The sequence below is a fragment of the Rana temporaria genome, chromosome 1, assembly GCF_905171775.1.
Source record: "Rana temporaria chromosome 1, aRanTem1.1, whole genome shotgun sequence".
NCBI classification, from domain to species: domain Eukaryota; kingdom Metazoa; phylum Chordata; class Amphibia; order Anura; family Ranidae; genus Rana; species Rana temporaria.
In genome coordinates this window covers 301352353-301365045 of record NC_053489.1, presented here as the reverse complement: position 1 = coordinate 301365045, position 12693 = coordinate 301352353, and positions in this window count along the sequence as shown.

The following is a 12693-nucleotide window of genomic DNA, read 5'->3' as shown; positions in this document are numbered from 1 at the left end:
CGACTGGCTGTGGCTAGCTTCAGCTTTCTGAGTCGCTGACCCAAAACAAGCATGCCACCAATGAAAGCCTGTGAAAGTCAGAATTATTTTTTGTTGCTTGTTTCAGATTAGGTAACTCAGAAAGTACTACATTTAAAGAGCCAGCATGAGAACCAAATCATTTTATAAATTGCTATTTTATCTCCACTGCAAGTGGCTCAATTTTCAGCTCTCTCTGATAGACATAATAAAATATCTTTATATTTACCAGTCCGAAAAATAATTTTAAGGAATAATAATTTTTGTAAATTAACCTTAAAGTTGGTTACATGTATTGCTTATATAGCAGCACTCATAACTCCTGACCAAATGTCTGTTCAACAGGCTGGCCTTACTAATGCATTTAAAGAATCGGTACGTCCAGATCTGGGAGAGTTAAAGTGGTTATAAATATAGAAGTTTTATTTATCCTAATGCAAGTAAAAAATATTCTGTGATGATGAGGTCCCCCCCCCCCCCCTCAGCTCCCCCAAATACTTACCTGAGCCTGATTTCAGTCCAGCGCTGTACCGAAAACAGCAGAGCTGCTCTCGCTATCCTTTCATCACAGAACTTGAAAGCAGCAGTGGGAGACATTGGATCCCACTGTCTTGTGAGGAGAGAGCATAGTGGCTTGCTATGGGGCACTCAGAAGGAAGGAGGAGCCAGGGGCACTGACGGGGACCCCAGAAGAGGAGGTTTGGGGCTGCTCTGTACAAAACGATTGCATCGGGCAGGTAAGAATTACCACTTAAGACCCGGAACTTTATGCAGGTAAAGGATCTGGCCAGTTTTTGCGATTCGGCACTGCGTCGCTTTAACTAACAATTGCACGGTCGTGCGATGTGGCTCCCAAACAAAATTGGCGTCCTTTTTTTCCCACAAATAGAGCTTTCTTTTGGTGGTATTTGATCACCTCTGCAGTTTTTATTTTTTGCGCTATAAACAAAAATAGAGCGACAGTTTTGAAAAAAATGCAATATTTTTTACTTTTTGCTATAATAAATATCCCCCAAAAAGATATAAAAAAAACTTTTTTTCCTCAGTTTAGGCCGATACGTATTCTTCTACCTATTTTTGGTAAAGAAAATCGCAATAAGCGTTTATCGATTGGTTTGGGCAACATTTATAGCGTTTACAAAATATTAGATAGTTTTATTGCATTTTTATAAAACATTTTTTTTTTTACTACTAATGGCGGCAATCAGCGATTTTTTTCGTGACTGCGACATTATGGCAGACACTTCGGACAATTTTGACAAATTTTTGGGACCATTGTCATTTTCACAGCAAAAAATGCATTGTTTACTGTGAAAATGACAGTGCAGTTTAGGAGTTAACCACTAGGGGGCGCTGTAGGGGTTATGTATATGTTTTTCTAACTGTAGGGGGGCGGGGCTGGACGTGTGACGTCATTGATCGTGTTTCCCTATATTCGGACCGGGTTTGCGGGCGTGCGCCGTGGGCGCGCGCCCACGACCCACGGCTAGGCACTTAAAGAGGACGTACAGGTACGTGCTTGTGCCCAGCCGTGCCATTTTGGCGACGTATATCTGCAGGAAGCGGTCCTTAAGTGGTTAAAAAAAAATATACGCTTATTGCAATTTTTTTTACCAAAAATATGTAGAAGAATACATATCGGCCTAAACTGAGAAAAAAATTGTTTAACCACTTAAGACCCGGACCAAAATGCAGGTAAAAGACCAGGCCCCTTTTTGCGATTCGGCACTGCATCGCTTTAACTGACAATTGCGCGTGCGACGTGGCTCCCAAACAAAATTGGCGTCCTTTTTTTCCCACAAGTAGAGCTTTCTTTTGGTGGTATTTGATCACCTCTGCGTTTTTTTTTTTTTTTTACTTTTTGCTATAATAAATATCCCCCAAAAATATATATAAAACATATATTTTTCCTCAGTTTAGGCCTGAAGTGTATTCTTCTACCTATTTTTGGTAAAAAAAAATCGCAATAAGCGTTTATCGGTTGGTTTGCGCAAAATTTATAGCGTTTACAAAATAGGGGATAGTTTTATTGCATTTTTATTATTTATTTTTTTTACTACTAATGGCGGCGATCAGCGATTTTTTTCGTGACTGCAACATTATGGCGGACACTTCGGACAATTTTGACACATTTTTGGAACCATTGCATTGTTTATTGTGAAAATGACAGTTGCAGTTTGGGAGTTAACCACAGGGGGCGCTGGTGGGGTTATGTGTGACCTGAAGTGTGTTTACAACTGTAGGGGGGTGTGGCTGTAGGTGTGACATCATCGATTGTGTCCCCCTATAAAAGGGATGACACGATCGATGTCAGCGCCACAGTGAAGAACGGGGAAGCCGTGTTTACACACGGCTCTCCCCGTTCTTCAGCGACGGGGACCGATCGCGGGACTCCAGCGGCGATCGGGTCCGCGAGTCCCGCGGTCCTGGTCACGGAGCTTCGGAGCGCGGAGCGCCCACGACCCACGGCTGGGTACTAGTACAGGACGTACCTGTACGTGGATGTGCCCAGCCGTGCCATTCTGCCGACGTATATGTGCAGGAGGCGGTCCTTAAGTGGTTAAAAAAAATGGATATTTTTTTTTAGCAAAAAGTAAAAAATATTGTGGTTTTTTTTCAAACTTGTCCCTCTCCTTTTTTTTAGCGCAATAAATAAAAACCACAGATGATCAAATACCACCAAAAGAAAGCTCAGTGACAGCGCTGAAAGCTGAAACATGGCCAGGGCAGGAAGGGGGTGAAAGTGCCTAGTAGGCAAGTGGTTAAAGAAGCCTATCCTGCTTCTAACTAACACTGTTTTACTTCCTCCATCAGCACACCCCCCACAGCTATTACCTTTTGTATCAATTGACCCTCCCTTTTTAGATTGTAAGCTCTAATGAGCAGGGCCCTCTGATTCCTCTTGTACCAAATTGTAATGTAACTGTAATGTCTGCCTTTATTTTGATAAGCGATGCACAAACTGTTGGCGCCAGGCCCGGACTGGCCATAGGGCACACCGGGCGTATGCCCGGTGGGCCGCGGCAGCCGGCCACATGTCAATGCTGTGCCTGATTTAGCAGCTGCTTGAGCCGGCCCTGCTCACCCGCTGCCGGCCTCTCCATGGCCGGCTCCGCGGGAAGAGCCGCATCCATGTCCTTCTGGCCGGGGTCCCCATCCCTTATCAAAAGGCTGCGTCATCTGGGCTGCTCCGTGAGTCGGGGCCGCTCAGCCAGCCTCACCACGGCCAGCTCCGCGGCCGTCCGACTGACTATTCAGCTCAGGGGGGGGGGGGGGGGGGGGGCGGAAGTGAAGAGGTCAGGTGACCATGAAGGGGGAGAAGCTGCCTGGAGGAGTCCCCTTCTGCCTGATGTCGGAAATGTGCATCTGGAGCGCTGTGAGTAGAATGAGGAAAACTTTGCACTGGAATGGGGGGAACTTTGTGGGAGGAGAGTCTTGCCTTGGAGGGGAGTTGAATGTGGAGCTCTGACTGTACTGGAATCTGGGGGGGGGAGAGGAGAGCACCCACCTTACCGGCCTCTGCACCCACCCCACCCATCTCACCCTCTGCACCCACCTCACCCTCTGCACTCTGCACCCATCCCACCCACCTCACCCTCTGCACCCACCCCACCCATCTCACCCTCTGCACCCACCTCACCCTCTGCACTCTGCACCCATTCCACCCACCTCACCCTCTGCACCCACCCCACCCATCTCACCCTCTGCACCCACCTCACCCTCTGCACCGACCCCACCCTCTGCACCCACCCCACCCATCTCACCCTCTGCACCGACCCCACCCGCTGCACCCACCCCACCCATCTCACCCTCTGCACCCACCTCACCATCTGCACTCTGCACCCACCCCACCCATCTCACCCTCTGCACCCACCCCACCCTCTGCACCCACCTCACCCTCTGCACCCACCCCACCCTCTTCACCCACCTCACCCTCTGCACCCACCCCACCCTCTGCACCCTGTACCCACCCCACCCTCTGCACCCTGCACACACCCCACCCTCTGCACCCACCTCACCCTCTGCAGACTGCACCCACCCCACCCTCTGCACCCACCTCACCCTCTGCACCCTGCACACCCCCCTCTGCACCCACCTCACCCTCTGCACCCACCTCACCCTCTGCACCATGCACACACCCCACCCTCTGCACCCACCTCACCCTGTTGCACCCTGCAATCACCTCACCCTCTGCACTCACCTCACTCTCTGCACCCACCTCACCCTCTGCACCCTCTGCACCCACCCCACTCTCTGCACCCACCTGACCCTCTGCACCCTGCACCCACCTCACACTCTGCATCCACCGCACCCTCTGCACCCACCTCACCCTCTGCACCCACCTCACCCTCTGCAGCCTGCACCCACCTCACCCTCTGCACCCACCTTACCATCTGCACCCACCGCACCCTCTGCACCCTGCACCCGCCCCACCCTTTGCATTCACCCCACCCTGTTGCACCCTCTGCACCCACCCCCTGCACCCACCCCACCCTCTGCACCCACCTCACCCTGTTGCACCCTGCAACCACCTCACCCTCTGCACTCACCTCACCCTCTGCACCCACCTCACCCTCTGCACCCTGCACTCTCTGCACCCACCTCACCCTCTGCACCCTGAACCCACCCCACCCTCTACACCCACCTCACCCTCTGCACCCTGCACCCACCCCACCCTCTGAATTCACCCCACCCTCTGCACCCACCTCACCCTGTTGCACCCTGCAACCACCTCATCCTCTGCACCCACCGCACCCTGCACCCACCTCACCCTCTGCACCCTGCACCCACCTCACCCTCTGCACTCTGCACCCACCTCACCCTCTGCACCCTACACCCACCTCACCCTCTGCACCCACCCCACCCTCTGCACCCACCTCACCCACTTTTGATTAAATAACAAACATGTCATGCTTCCCTGATTTGTATTAAAAAAAAAATGGGCTGCTCAGCCTAAAATGCCTGGGCCTATTTTTTGTCCCAGTCTGGGCCTGGTTGGCGCTATGTAAAACCTGTATAATAATAATAATAATAATAATAATAATAATACAAGGTATCAGGTGTGAATGGGGAGCAAGTGTGTTAAATTTGGTGTTATACCTCTCACTCATACTGGCACGGGAAGTTCAACATGGCATCTCATGGCAAAGAACTCTCTGATGATCTGAAAAAAAGAATTTTTGCTCTACATAAAGATGGACTAAGCTATAAGAAGATTGCAAAGACCCTGAAACAAAGCTGCAGCAAAGTGGTCAAGACCATACAGCAGTTTAACAGGACAGGTTCCACTCAGAACAGGCCTCTCCATGGTCGATCAAATAAGTTGAGTGTATGTGCTCAGCAGGGCCATCAGGGGGGTACAGGCAGTACACCTGTAAGGGGCCCGGAGGTCCCCAGGGGCCCGGATGGCAATCCCATTTAAAAAAAAAATGGTTTTCTTTTTTTAGGGGTCCAGAGGTTCCCAGGGGCCCAGAGGCCCACAGGGCCCCAGATGGCAACCCCCCTTTTTTTTATTTTTTTTAATATATTTTTATTTTTATTTTTCTATTTCTTTAATTTTTTTTATTATATATATATATATATATATATATATATATATATATATATATATATATATATATATATATATATATATATATATATATATATATATATATATATATATATATAAAATATAACCCCCCCTTTTTTTTTATAAAATGTTTATTTTATATATATATATATATATATATATATATAATTATTAAAGGGCTCGGAGGTCCCCATGTGGCAAACACCCTTTATTTTTATTTTTTTATAAATGTTTATTTTTTTATTTTTGTTTATATATATTTTTTTTTATTAAAGGGCCCAGAGGTCCCCAGGGCCCCGGATGGCTACTCCCCTTTTTTTATATATTTATATTTTTCTTTATATGAAAGGGTGGGGGGTCAGCCTGTCAGTGCTTAGACTATACAACGCACACTGCATCAAATTGGTCTGCATGGCTGTCGTCCCAGAAGGAAGCCTCTTTGAAAGATGATGCCCAAGAAGGTCCGCAAACAGTTTTCTGAAGACAAGCAGACTAAGGACATGGGTTACTGGAACCATGTCCTGTGGTCTGATGAAACCAAGATAAACTTATTTGGTTCAGATGGTGTCAAGCCTGTGTGAGGGCAACCAGGTGAGGAGTCCAAAACAAGTGTGTCTTGCCTACTGTCAAGGATAGTGGTGGGGGTGTAATTGTCTGGGGCTGCATGAGTGCTGCCGCCACTGGGGAGCTACAATTCATTGAGGGAACCATGATTTCCAACTAGTACTGTGACATGCTGAAGCAGAGCATGATCCTCTCCCTTCGGTGACTTGGCCGCAGGGAAGTATTCCAAAATGATAACAACCCCAAACACACCTCCAAGACGACCACTGCCTTGCTAAAGAAGATGAGGGTAAAGGTGATGGACTGGCCAAGCATGTCTCCAGACCTAAACCCTATTGAGCATCTGTGGGGCATCCTCAAATGGAAGGTGGATGAGCGCAAGGTCTCTAACATCCACCAGCTCTGTGATGTCCTCATGGAGGAGTGAAAGAGGACTCCAGTTGCAACTTGTGAAGCTCTGGTGAACTCCATGCCCACTAGGGTTAAGTCAGTGCTGGAAAATGATGGTGGCCACACAAAATATTGACACTTTGGGCCCAATTTGGACATTTTCACTTAGGGGTGTATCTAATTTTGTTTACAGCGGTTTAGACAATAATGGCTGTGTTGAGTTATTTTGAGGGGACAGTAAATGTACATTGTTATACAAGCTGTACACTCACTACTTTACATTGCAGCAAAGTGTAATTTCTTCAATGTTGTCACGTGAAAAGATATAATAAAATACTTTAAAAAATGTGAGCGGTGTACTCACTTTTGTGAGCTAATGTATATATACATTTATATATATGTGTATATATATATATGTAGCAAACTCCAAAGGAGCTGCTTTTGTTTGTTCAGTTCGTTACTCTGCCTTTCAACCCCAATGAACTGTCCCAGCCCCTTTTGGCACACCTGGCAATGTTATTAATGGAATAACTCCACGGGAATACACAACACAGTTCCGTTTGTAGTTTACTTAAAAGAAAAGCAAAGTTCAGGTTAACATTAGGGTTGAGCGAACCCGAACTGTAAAGTTTGGGTTCGGTACGGACTTTGGTTTTTTTTGCTCCCGAACCCGAATAATTGGAAAAAGTCCGGGTTCGGGTTCGGAGTTCGGGTATGTTTTGGCGCGCTGCATGGCAGCCAATCGCCATTCGCTTTACTACTGTGACTGGGAACTGATCACAGCCTTGCCTACTTATGGCATGGCTGTGATTGGCCAGTGCAGCATGTGACCCAGCATGTGACCAGCCTCTATATTAGATCGAGGCACACAGCACAGATCGTCACTCTGCTTTAGTTATGATAGGGAAAGGCTGCTGATTCTGCTGCTTAGGGACAGTGTTAGTCAGGTTTGATCCTGCTTCATACATCTAAACAAGCATTCTTTATTCATAGAACTCCGCTCTAGTTATGACAGGGACAGGCTGCTGAATGATTCTTAGGGACAGTGTCAGTGAGGTTTGATCCTGCTTCATACATCTAAAAAAACACTATTATTTATGCCCCGGGACGGGTTGGGGCCCCGATGCGGGATCTTCCGCCGTAGATACACCCCCCCTCACCCTCCCTCTAGATTGTCCTGTCGGCAGCCCACACTCCCCCCTTCAAATCCCCTCTCACCTGTGTCTCTTTCACCTCCCCCTCTCTCCTCCTTCTCTCTCCTTCTCCCTTCTCATTTCAACTTTCTCTACACTCTTGTTCCTCTTCTCCTCCTTGTTTCTTTTTTTTTCTTTTCCCCTCCCCCCCTTTTTTTTTTCTTTTTGTATCAATACCGTAGTTTACATTTGCAGCTCCGCTAAAAAGAAGAGACCTTAGTGGTCACGCATAATTTCCTTTATTATTGGTTCATTTTATATACAGTTGTTGCCATGTCTATTGTTATGCTTATTGGTGAGAGTCTAGTTGTAGGCGATAGCCACTTGGCTGACTCTTCCCTCCAATCATTATTGTGACTGTATGCGGACTGTGCCTTCTAATGTTTATTGTCCTTTTTCTGTTTGATATGTCGAAATTTCCAATAAACATATTTTCAACTCTAAAAACGCACTATTTATTTCTTTGACATCATTATCATCTTATGGTTTATGGGCCGCTCGTCAGTCTGGTGTAGCTATGGCAGGGACAGGCTCTGCATTTTGAGGGACAGCGTCAGTGAGGTGTATGCTGCTTCAGAAATCTAAACCAGCAATCTTGATTTCTGTGACATCTGCTTCATATAGTACATTGTTTAGGGCTGGGTTACCTGCTTCTTGCTCTAGGTAGAGAAATATATGGGTGAATCTCTGCCCATTTCACCAGCACACTCTACCTGTCCCCTGTCATATACTGTCTGTGCAGTACAATTGTTTAGGGCTGGGTTACCTGCTTCTTGCTCTAGGTAGAGAAATATATAGGTGAATCTCTGCCCATTTCACCAGCACACTCTACCTGTCCCCTGTCATATACTGTCTGTGCAGTACAATTGTTTAGGGCTGGGTTACCCGCTTCTTGCTCTAGGTAGAGAAATATATAGGTGAATCTCTGCCCATTTCAACAGCACACTCTACCTGTCCCCTGTCATATACTGTCTGTGCAGTACAATTGTTTAGGGCTGGGTTACCTGCTTCTTGCTATAGGTAGCTTTATTTTTATTTATTTTTAATGAATGAATTTGCTCTGAATTGCCGGGAGCCGAGAATTCATTATAGCCGCGAGTGATTTTTTTTTCCCCTCAGAATGTAATTTTGAGCAGGGACAGTTCTAAGTACGGGAAACACGCGCCATTTCACATGCTTACTTTACACTCCCCCTAGGTACGAAATTTAAAGGAAGATTTCACTTTTATTGTTGCACTTTAAGCATTATTAAATTCACTGCTCCCGAAAAAAAACGGCCGTTTTAAAAAATAAAAAAAGCATTGATACATGTGCCCTGGGGCAGGACTCAGGTCCCCAAACACTTTTTTGGACAAAAATTAGCATATTAACCCTGAAAATGAACACTTTTGATTTCTCTCATAGACTTCTAAAGGGAGTTTGGCGGCGGCTTTACATAATAATTGCATTGCACCCGCTGCTACGCCGGTTCATGTGCCTATTTAAAGGGTCACTAAAGGATTTTTTTTTAGCTAAATAGCTTCCTTTACCTTACTGCAGTCCTGTTTTCATGTCCTCATTGTTCGTTTTTGCTATGATGTTGCTGTAATCCTTCTCTGTTCTGAACAGTCTGTTTCCTGATAAAAACAGTCATGGGAGCTTTCTCTCTGTGGCACTAATCAAGGAGGTGTGATTACTGTGTGTCTTAAACCCCTCAGAACCAATCACTTTCGTTTTAACAAACCATCAGTGCCCTCTATTGGCTCTGTGTCTCTGTACTTCACAGAAGCATGAAACTAGATGCATAAACGAAATTGAAACTACAGGTACATTATATGATTGATTTTTATCTATTTTTAATCATTTTTAAAAGGAATCAGTTAACTATTATGTCTCTATACCCTGTAAACAGTCATTTCAGCAAAAAACATTTTTTCCTTTACAACTCCTTTAAGGATTCATCCGGCGTGCCAATTAAGCCATGAACCGGCGCAGCACATTGCTTTTAGTAAATCAGCCCCAATGTGATTGTCTGGATTTGTTTCCACATTTTGTCTCTCATAGTTGAGGTATACCTATGATGACAATTACAGGCCTCTATCATTTTTTTAAGTGGGAGAACTTGCACAACTGGTGGCTGACTAAATACTTGTTTGCCCCACTGTATATATATATATATATATATATATATATATATATATATATATATATATATATATATATAGCTGTGACTAGCAGCAACCCCCCCCCCCCCAGTTATGAGACCAACTCAGGGTGGGCAGCTTAGCTAATATATATATATATATATATAAAATACAGCTGTGTCCAAACCCCCCACCCACCCCTGCAGTCATCAGACCATTTCAGCTACTAATATATATAACAAAAACTGTGTCCGGCAGTACACCTACACCCCCCCCCCCCTCGGGGTGGGCAGCTCAGCTACTACATATATATAGCTGTGTCCCCCCCCCCCAGCAGTCTGAGCTGTAACTCTGTGCACAACAACTCACCTCAGCACCTTGGGCGGCAGTGGACACTTCCATTGCAATCAGACGACACCCCTCCTCATTACCGCACCATCTCAGAGCAGCTCTCAGTCTCTGGTACTCTACGCGGCAGCGGACACAGTGTACAGCGGTAGCCGCGCTGCCTGGGTGGGGAATAGATAGCTGCTCAGCAGAGCAGTAGTGAGAGAGGAGGAGGAAAGAACAGGCCAGGTGCGGCCGCGTCGCCGGAAGTGTTCAGGCAAAAAAAAATGCTAAAAGGAGGCCATGACTACGCTTGGGATGGTGTCACCCCTCCAACCAGTGTCACCAGGGTTGCGGACCGCACCCCCTAGTGACGCCTCTGCCTGCCTTTCCCTTTAAGCTTACTTATCCTTTTAAATAAAAAGTATTGATTTGTTATTGACAAAGTGAATAAAGATGTGATACTTTGTTGCACCAAAGATGTAGTGATTTGGTGCACAATATGGTAACATGCTGCAAACAAAAGACTATTTTGCCTGTTTCATTAACAGGTTCAAGCTGTGAATTCTGAAGTGAAAAAGGCCCTAGTAAAATGAGATAAAGGACAGCACAGTGGCTAGGTATTTAGTACTTCTGCCTGACAGTACTGGGGTCATCGGTTCAAATTCCAATTATGGCACTACCTGCTGGAGTTTGCATGTTTTTCCTGTGCCTGTGTGGGCTTTCACCAGGTACCAGGTTTCCTCCTGAACTGCAAAGACATATTGGTTAGGCTAATTGACTCCTGCCTAAATTGACCCTAGTATGTGTATGTATGAATGCAAGTTAGGGACTTTAGATTGTAAGCTCCTTGAGGGCAGGTATTCTAACTGTTTTGAAACGATTATCCCTTGTGAGACCTCTATGCCTGGCCTGTTTAAGCAATTATGATCACTGAGGACAATCCTCATTAGATAGCCTGAACTCACCAATACCGTTTCCATCCACATTTATTCTGAACATCCAGTTACAGCAGATGACAGGATACAACAGATGAATAGATTGGAATAGATTGGTATTATGCGGTCAAAAGATGATATTGTCTGTAGCTTACTATGCAGAATACATGTGTCCTGCTACATGTGGCCTGTAGCTGCATCCATGACAGAGGAAGTACAATCACAGCAAGAAAGGGTGGAACATTACATACAAAGGAAGTATGTCATAACATCAGGGAAAAGAATTGGAAAAAAACAAGTGCATTGCCACAAAAGGTCACTAGATGGCAGCATGTGTACTAAATTTAAATGTCCATAGAAAATGGTTCAGGGAAACAATCTATATAAATTCTATGCCCCATTGGGGTGGCACAGCAGGGGACTGATGTGAATGTGCAATATATATGTAGCGCTACCCCCTCAGGTGCCGCTGGTTAGATTGGGACAGCATGATTATGTTACCTCTGTGATGTGTCTAGGGATGATGATGGAGTAACGGAATGTCCAAACAGCAGAGTGTCATTTTCTGTGCTTTATTTACTTGCCCAACATGGCAAACAGTTAACTTGAGGTAGATAGAGATAGGTTGTTGAAAGGAGAATTTGCAGATTCAGGCCTATAGATAAATGGAAGCAGTCCTGCCTCCAATGGGACTTTAACTTGCGTCGCCACTCCAGCCGGAGTGGGTAAAGTGCACCCGGACAGGCCTCTCACACCGACCTGGCAGCCAGAGTATCACTTAGAACTTCTGAGAAGGAGCAAGTCTCTGCCACTGACTTGGCTCTAGTGAAATTGCAATTAGGAGTGGAACCTCTGCCACAGGCCCTTTGCTCCAGAACGAAGATAATAGAGCAAATCCTCTCAGTGAATACAATTTGCCTGAATCTCCCTCAGGTAGCTTTCCATATGGTTACCGACTAACAGGTTGCCATTGAGCAAACTGTCAGTGTGCGGTCACTGTGATCCCTGATGGATTGTCTAGGCCCTGTTAGATTGCCTGCCTCCGGGCTCATCTCAGAATGACTCCCCATCGAACAGCACAACTCGCTTGGGATCTTCCTCATGAAGCGTAAGGACCCAGTAAGTTACTGGGGCCCCTTTGCAGTTTTAGTTGCTCCGGGCCATGAGAGCCTAGAGTCAGGAACTTTGCGTAGCACGTGCGCCCCGGCCTGGTAGGCCATCTCGCCGGGGCCCGTGATACCCCTAAAGATGGGTGCCGCACCCAGAACCAGGAACAAGCGAAGACCCCACAAAATGGCGTACACTCTAGAAGTACCCTCCCCCAGCATGCCCAGTGAGGGAGAAACTCCTCTGATTGGCTGCTGGCAAGAGGCATCCCCGACCGAACCCTACTGCTGCCACCTGTCGCTCAAAGATGGGAAAGCATCTCTGGGACACATAATGAACTAACAGCACAGCCCAGCTAGAGCAGAGGCCCAATTTAACAAATCATCATGAATGAGAGCAAAAAAAACTCTCTCATTCCCCTGTAAATTTAACATAGCACCTGTACTGAAAGTACACAGGCG